We start from the raw sequence: 8,132 nt of genomic DNA, 5'->3' as shown, positions 1-8,132 counted from the left end.
AGTAGCTCCCGTGATTTTTTTAGTGGATTGGTGGTAGAGAGTGTACATTTTGTCCAGAAATATTTTCACTGCATTTTCAAAACGGTTGTATTAGTTCTAATGTTTCAGGACGCCATAGCTTCATCCTTTGCCTGCAACAGCTATGCGAAAAGTAGTAAATAAATGCTAAAGTTAATGGCTGCTAGACTGGGGAACATAAAGCACAAGCATGTTTCTAGCATTATAGGCCAACAAGACGTACCCAAAGAGGCTTGAGACAAGAGGGCTTACTCACGTCATAACAGCGTAGTAGGAAATGATGGCAAGGGGAGTACGGAAATGTTATTCACTGTGGAACAGGTCATAGGACAGCGTGAATGTCTGTCAGCTGTCCTTAATTACCCCCAGCAATTACTGCTGACCAACAGCTGCCGTTACTTGGCCACAAATTATCCATCATGGTGTCGCCCCCACTGACCATGTGCAAGGGAGTACGAAAATGGCATCCATCGCACCCACTGACCAATGACCATGCGCAAGGGAGTTAATTTTCCATCCACTCGTGTCCTCAGGCAACGCCCCCGTACTACACCGTGGCCAATGCATTCCCCGCCAAGAGATTGTTCTTTCTCTTGAGTTTCTTTGGACGTACCTATGCACTTGGCAACATAATCCTCATCCCATAGCAGTTGTTCAGGTACTCAAAATCCGATAAAAAGGCCAAAAAGTAAAAGTGACAGCGGAGACCGGACAGAGTGACCAGTGGTTAATTTCGTTTGTTTGGGGTGGGACATCTCGCGCGTCAATATTATATGCGTGGCTAGGTTATAACTTTGTAACTAGTAGATCCTAGGAGTATCCATCCAGCATTTTTGATACAGTGGTCACGGGAGGCAGAATAGATCCACTTTCTTTGGGCAGAGGTAGACTGACCAACAAAATAGCAATAGAATGTCGCTCAACATTAATGACAATATTGTCTGTAGGCAATATGACAATAAGGTCTCTGCCTACCTCCACCCCCCAAAAAACCTTTTCAGATCTACACGATTCACGTAAGTGACCTATTTTGTGGTGAATTTCACCTTAATGTGACAAGTTTGCAGGTATGATTTAGTGTGCCTACGGATCAGTTGGCGGGAATGCTGGGACCAAACCCACCAATACGTTTAGGCCTAGTGGATTGCATTTTGACGACTACAGGGTCTGTCAATGAAATGAATGAAATCGCAAATGACTTTTACATCAAAATGTAGTTTGTTTTTGTTCTGTAGTTCTGGGAACCATTTCCGGGTTTTATTACGACCATATCAATGGGATTGATACTTTTATACAACATTACGTAGCTTTATCAATGTTTTGTTTGTACTGAACTTGTAATGTGTTATTAAAAGTATCAAAAGAGCAGTAGTAGAGGTAATATAATGACTTACTATTGTATTTGTTGGAGAACCACCTGATCAATACCCTGACATGGTCAGCCCAAACTCCAGGCCCGAACCCCCTTGAAAACCCCTGGAATCTGATCAAGAGGAAGCTGGATGGTCACAAGCTATCAACCCAAGCCCAGCAATTTGAAATCTTGCACCAGGCCTGGAATAAAGTCAACCAAGAACAATGTGAAGGAGTAATGCAATGCATACGAAGACGCATGAAAGCTGTGACTACAAATTGGGCTTATTCCGCCAAATATTGATTTCTGAACTCTTCTTAAGTTAATACATTACTATTGTGTTGTTTTAAAGTTAATACCATCTTGTTTTCTTGGCCTTTTTTGAGATTTGGAAACATTGCATCTTATGTGTTATTTTGACCATTTTGAGATTTTCTGCAAATAAATGATCTAAACGACAATATTTTCTTTCGAAATTCGGAGGAAATGTTGTCGGTAGTTTATAGAATGAAATGACAATGTTTGTTTTACTCAAACCCATACCTATCCATAACAAAATCAGAAAATTTTGACGTGGTCTCTCAATTTCTTCCGCGGCTGTATTTATATATGACACTTGCATACAATATTACCATTAGAGATGGGATTTATGGCTCTTTGACGGGATCCGGATCTTAGTGGCTCGTTCCTTTCAAAGAGCCGTTCAAAAAAACTGGCTCTTTTGGCTCTTTTTAAAATTATTTATTCAGTGTTTAGAATGTAATATTTTGACTCCACCTCAAGCTAATTTTGTCCAAACAACAACGGATTATTCTCCTGCTGCTATAGACCGTTTTTTTACTCAAAATGTAATTACTCTGGTCGAGGTCACATGCTTAAAATGAATGAAAAATGAACGAAATAACGGTCGAGTGGCTCCCCCAGCTGTGGTCCGTTTCCCATCATTCACTTCAGGGATCAGTTCAAAAGAACCGGCTCGTTTGAACATCACACCTCTATTTACCATAGCTTTATCAATGCATTAGCTGTACTATGGTGTTATGCATCAAACGTAGAGTGGTAGTAATTGTTTTTTGGATGCTATTTCATATGTAAGTTAAAAATGGTAGGCATACTTGTAAAACGGAGTAAAGTCTGTACATAACAAGAGTATAAGAGACATACAAGTCTTTTGATGAAAAATTAATATGGTGTTTATCACAAGTTCAAACTACAAGTATTTCTGGAACACATTATTTGTCAAATTCTGGGGATCAGGGAATGTCTTTCTCTCTTTTTTAAATGTCTTGTGATCTACCAGTACTGCCTATGTGATTGACTGGTAGATCGCGATGGACCTATTGACCCATGCTCTACGTATAGTGAAGCAGCTCGAAGTTCCCCCTCCCCTCCCCTTCAGCATCTGCCCTCCAAAACGTCTGTGCATGCCACTGTTAAGGTGAGTGTGTGTGTGTGTGTGTGTGTGTGTGTGTGTGTGTGTGTGTGTGTGAGTGTGAGTGAGTGAGAGACAGAGAGAGAGAAAATGGGTGTCAGAAATACATCAAGGGTCATTTAGCTTTTTTGTACTGGTTAGGTTACTTGATATGGTTTGTGAGACGTCAATAATAGGCTTCCTTGGTTATATGGTAGGCGCAGAATGTTCAAAGTCAAGTATTGAGCTTGTGGTTTGACTTACTGCAGGGGTAAGATGGTGTTTACTGTAAGTGCGTATTCTTGTCAAAATAAGGTGTACCCTTCTGTGGAACTGGGCATTTCTGCTGAAAACGAAGGATGTACTGCCCCCTGCAGTCAAAAGTGAAACATGGACATGTGTATTCTTCACAGAATGAGGTAAATCTGGCCATTTCTAGGTAGCCTATAGTGCCACCTGCTGGGGAAAACTGATTGAGCAACAATTTTCACGAGTATACTCGAGTTCAAGTTCAATTTCACTGTACCTACACAACCATTGTAACAGTGTTGTATATGTTCTGCTGTTACTTTATTGTCGCCTTTTTAGAAGTTCCGTTAAGGGTAAATGAAAATACACATGCAAAAACACATGCAATTTACACAAATGTAAATCTACCTCATATATATAAGAAATAGAGTTTTATTCAGCAAGCTGACTCTGCCTGTGTTTGTCTGGGGGGGAAAAAACGATTATGCTGACTCACATAGCTGCCCTGTCTCAGCAATACAGAATCACAAACATTTGGAGCAGAAGGCATTGCAAATATTTGGTCCGGGGTAAAGTGATTGCTTATCTTTTTCTTCCCAAAACAGCAGTGGGCAGGAGGGCAGATTATTGGATGGGGGATTTGTTTTGACCCGCTGTGAGAGATCACCCATCTCTGCAGCACGGGTCACTATAGTCTGAGCCTGGCTTACAGAGAAGTGAAGATGAGGGGAGAGTAGAAGAGAAGTGAAAGTGATAGAAGTGGCAAAGAGATGAGTAGAGAAAGAGAAGAGAAGGAAATGGGGGTGGAGAGGGAATGGTGGAGAGGAGACAAAATTGAGGAGGAGAAGAAAGGAAAGGAGAGGAGAGGAGCGCTGAGGATGGGAGAGGAGAGGAGTGAAAGAGATGGCAGAGGAGCACAGGAGAGGACAAGAGAAGAGAGGTGTTGGGTGGAGAGGAGAAGAGTGCTGGGAGAGGAGTGGAGAGGAGAGAGGAGGTGGGGGGCAGAGAGGAGAAGCGTGCTGTAAGGGAAGAGGAGAGCACCGAGAGATATAAAACACAGAGGAGAGGGAGGACAGGAGAGGGGAGAGGAAAGGAGAGGAGAGGAGAGGGAGGACAGGAGAGGGGAGAGGAAAGGAGAGGAGAGAAGAAGAGTGCTGTTAGGGAAGAGGAGAGCACAGGGAGATTAGAGTATAATAAACATAGTGGAGAGGAGACGAGAGGGAGGAGACACAGTGCTTGCTTTCTGGCCCAGTGCCTACAGGGATGATGGGAAGGCCAGAGCGGCTTGTTGGCCCAGTATAACACACACACACACACACACACACACACACACACACACACACACACACACACACACACACAGCCCCAGCCACCACGCCTGAGTCATTCCTCTTTACCGTAAGCAGTGGAGCTAGACAGCAGCAAAACTATGCAGGAGCAGAGAAGAGGAGAGAGTGCAGGGAGAGATGGGTGGGCAGGGGAGAGAGGGAGGGGAAGAGGGGAGAAGAGAGGAGAGGAGATAAGAAGAGAAGAGAGGGGAGGAGAGAAGAGGGGCGGGTAAGGGAAGAGAGGAGAGGAGATAGATGAGGTGTGTGAGAGGAGAGGAGAGGAGAGAGTGCAGGGAGGAGGAGAGGAGAGAGGGCAGAGGGGAGGAGAGGAGAGAGGGCAGGGAGGAGGAGAGGAGAGAAGTTTATTCCAATCCCCCGTACAGTTCCAGCCACCATACCTGACTCATGCCTCATTACTGTAACCATTGCAGTTTACACATGTAAATATACCGCATATACTGTAATAGAGAAATAAAGTTTTATTCAGCAATCTCAGTCTCTCTGTGTTTGTCTAAAAAACAAAAAAGCGCTGACTCATTACATAGCTGCACCGTCTCAGAAATACAGGCCTGTGCATCTGGGGTGACTATTTGCACAAAACAAACATTTGGGGACGGGGTAACGTGATTACATATCTTTTTCTTCCCAAAACAGCAGTGGGCAGGAGGGCGGATGATTGGATGGGGGATTTGTTTTGACCCGCTGTGAGAGATCAGCCATCTCTGCAGTACGGGTCACTAGTTCAGAGGCTGGCTTAGAGAGAAGTGAAGATGAGGGGAGAGGAGAGAGAGAGGACAGGAGGAGAGGAGAGGGGAGAGGAGAGGAGAGGAGCATGGGTCACTATAGTCTGAGCCTGGCTTAGAGAGATATGAGGGGAGAGGAGCTGAGAGGAGAGGAGAGGGAATGGGGGGAGGTGTGGAGAGGAGAGAAGAGTGCTGTGAGGGAAAAGGAGAAGAGAGGGAATGAGAGGAGGTGAGAGGAGAGGGAATGGAGGGAGGTGTGGAGAGGAGAGAAGAAGAGTGCTGTGGGAAGAGGAGAGCAAAAAGAGATTGAAACATAAACACAGGAGAGGGAGAGGAGAGGAGAGAAGAAGAGAGGGGAGGGGAGGAGAGGGAACACAGTGCTTGCTGTCTGGCCCAGTGCCTACAGCAGACGTGGGCAAGCTCAGGCCCGGGGGCCAAAAAATGCAGATTCATACGGTCATTCATTCTTAAATTGGCTACCCAGAACAAGGGTCTTGGTCTAGTGGTCTAGTCTACATCTAGATACAATTAGTAGGAATGGCATAGGCCTAACTGACAATGGTGTAATGTTGTTGGCGTACACCATTTCTTATTATTGGTACGGACAAGTTGCCTACGACATCCGGCCCTTTGGTCAACTTTCTAAATCCAATGCGGCCCATGGGCCAAAATAATTGCCCACCCCTGGCCTACAGGGATGATGGGAAGGCCAGAGCTGCGTATTGGCCCAGTTTACTCACACCCCCACCAAACACACACACACACACAGACACACACACCAAAACACACACACACACACACACACACACACACACACACACACACACACACACACACACACACACACACACACACACACACAGCCCCAGCCACCACACCCTCAAGAGAAGAGGAGAGGGCAGAAGAGGAGGGGATGGAAAACGAGACGAGACAAGCTGAGAGGCGGGATGAGGGCGGAGGACACATGTTTGTTCTAACCCCTATGTACTCCCTGGCCAGGGCTGCTGATAGCTTTGGCTGGGCCCGGGACAAAAACATCTGAAAGGGCCCCCCAAACCCAATACATACTACATACAATGTAATGAGGATCCAATTCTGACCCTCCTGGCTGATCCCCTGGGCCCGGGACAAGAGACCTCTTTGCCCCTCCCTGTCGGCTACCTCCCTGGTCCCTGCAGCTACTGCTCCAGTCCAGAGTCCTGACTCACCTCCCCTTTACCGTAACTGTTGTTGGCAGTGGTGTAGTGGGGATTTTTAAAGTGGGGGTACGCGATTTTAAACGTCATCAAATAATTAGGCAACTTATCGTGTCAAACCCCCCTTCTATCCTTGATCTACTGTCATTGCTTCTCCGTTTTCATCTGTTTGGTCAATCACCTGCGATACTGCCATGTGCTCATTCCTTTTTTTGTATTCAAAACATGGGCAGAAGTATGTTTTAAAATCTCACTTCAGGAGAAGTGGGTGGACTGCGTACCCCCGCGTACCATGCCCACTACACCCCTGGTTGTTGGCCAGCTGTAGGATCTTAATAATCTGGCCCATGACAGCTTAAACCCCATATGCGCCTCTACAAACGACATAGATCATATTAAATGTTAAACAAGTAAAAACATGAATGTGTGTGTGTGTGTGCATGTGTATACATGTGTGCGTCCGTATGTGCGTGTGCATGTGTGTCTGTGCGTGTGTGTGTGTGTGTGTGTGTGTGTTAGGGTTGCCAACTGTAAATGTAAAAAGTAAGGGACACATTGTGGCGGGAGTCGGGGGGGTCCTTGCATATCTTAGATGTAATTTCCTGCATTTTAACATCCTGTGTCCTGTTTCAACTCAATACAGAACCTGTACTTTTATCTCTAAACATTGGACGATTCCACATTTCAAGGGACGGTTGGCAAACCGTGTGTGTGCGTGCATGTGTGCGTGGAGAGAGGGGGAACATGTGCCACCTGCATGATTTCCACATGATAAAGTAACTCCAATCCCACACCCTTGATTTCCCTTAAAGGGACACTGTGTGAGATTTTTAGTTGTTTATTTCCAGAATTCATGCTGCCCATTCACTAATGTTACCTTTTTCATGAATACTTACCACTACCATCAAATTCTAAGTATATATGATGACTGGGATAATTGCACTTTTCATACATTAAAAGGGGGATCTTCTCCATGGTCCGCCATTTTGAATTTCCAGAAATAGCCATTTTTAGCTGCACAAATGACTGTACTTGGGCAATACTAGAAAATATTAGTTTATTACTTAGTAAACTATCATGAAAAGGTCAAATTTGGCAACAGGCGACACAGTGTCAATGAGCGGCATAGTTGCAGTACCTTTTTTGACCATTTCCTGCACAGTGTCCCTTTAAGATTAATAATATCTTTCCTGCAATCTCTGCTGTAAATACAGTCCAAACAGTGCAGTTGTAAGCAACTGCAGATATAAGACATTACATTGCATAGACTCACCAGACAGCCTTGACTTGCCCCTGCACGCTGTGCATGCCTCTATTAATTGAAGCCTACCTAAGCAGCAGGCGCTAAAGGGCTGTGTTTACCAGCTGAGGTCGCAAGACGTAGCCTGTCTTTTTCCGCCTGTGTGTGTGTGTGTGTGTGTGTGTGTGTGTGTGTGTGTGTGTGTGTGTGTGTGTGTTTGTTTATGTTTGGAAATATTTTGAGCGCATGGGTGGAGGTCAAGGATGCTGGCAGCACTGGCTTGATTCTACAACGATGTAGAGTTATGACTAGCCCTGTCGCTAAAGACTGTCATTTGAAACTTTTATTGATGCACTTCTTAACAGATACAGATGTGCTGGAAAGATCCCCAGGCATGCTTTTCGAAATCAGCACTAATGAGCAGAAGCATGTGCACGTGGGGAATCTAATGTAATAAACAGGCCTCTCACTCACCCACATGGTTAAGTACACAGCAATCTTCTTTCCAGCATCAAGATTGAAAAGTCATTCACAGATGCATTCCTGCATGGCCTACACATTTCCTGTAATCTATTCCCATGGGGGGAAAACTG

Source organism: Engraulis encrasicolus, chromosome 18 (assembly GCF_034702125.1).
Source record: "Engraulis encrasicolus isolate BLACKSEA-1 chromosome 18, IST_EnEncr_1.0, whole genome shotgun sequence".
Taxonomy (NCBI): Eukaryota; Metazoa; Chordata; class Actinopteri; order Clupeiformes; family Engraulidae; genus Engraulis; species Engraulis encrasicolus.
This window is presented reverse-complemented; position numbering follows the sequence as displayed.